An 848-nucleotide genomic window follows, 5' to 3' on the forward strand; every position below is an offset into this window, starting at 1 on the left:
TCGAGCGAAAGCGAAAACAAGCGAATATTTTGAGTGAAAACACAATTATGTGCGATCCAAGGAACATGTGGTGAAGACACGCATGTGCATCGCTACGAAAATCTTACCTTTTCAGCGATTTTAACGCTTGAAATCCCATCCAATCCACCTGGTCTAGTCTTTGAATTCACTATTATCGCTGCCCTACGAATCTTCAGTGTTCTACATAACAGCACACTTGGTATAAGACGGCTCGACGGGCGACAGATTGTTCTCGAAGTCCATTAATCGTCGCTTTTAAGATTCCACCGCCTGTCTTGTTCAGTATCCAATTGATTTGCCATTATTGAGCTTCATAAGGGTATATTTTGTTCAAGATCCACTAAAACGTCATTTGCGTTACATGACTTTCGACGCCATTGCCGGTTAAGTTAATCGTTCTACTGTGTCCACCAGAGAAATCTACGCATTTCCCACTACCCACTTAGCAGAGGAGAGACAGGCAAGACTTTTACCGACACGGAAAAAAAATAATAAAATGGAAAATCTACCCATTTTCCGACTGGGATTGCCATACGGCAACCCAGTAATAATATACATGAAAAAATTACTCGATTCTGATTGACTGAGAGCAGTGCAGTTCAAGTGTAACACAGTGGAAAAAATGTAGTACCAGTGCAAAGTACACATCGAAATTCTGGATCATGATTGGCTAATAAACAACAGGGTTTGGTCAGAACCAAGCAAATCTTTTGTTTTCAAATCAAGCGCAAGCCCTGGATGGCGCAATTTATGGCGCAAATTTTCCCTGATTGCGTGATACGCGTGCCTTTCTTCTGCTTAACCATCTCAAATCCTGAATTCAAGAT

The sequence above is a fragment of the Montipora foliosa genome, chromosome 1 (assembly GCF_036669935.1).
Source record: "Montipora foliosa isolate CH-2021 chromosome 1, ASM3666993v2, whole genome shotgun sequence".
Taxonomy (NCBI): domain Eukaryota; kingdom Metazoa; phylum Cnidaria; class Anthozoa; order Scleractinia; family Acroporidae; genus Montipora; species Montipora foliosa.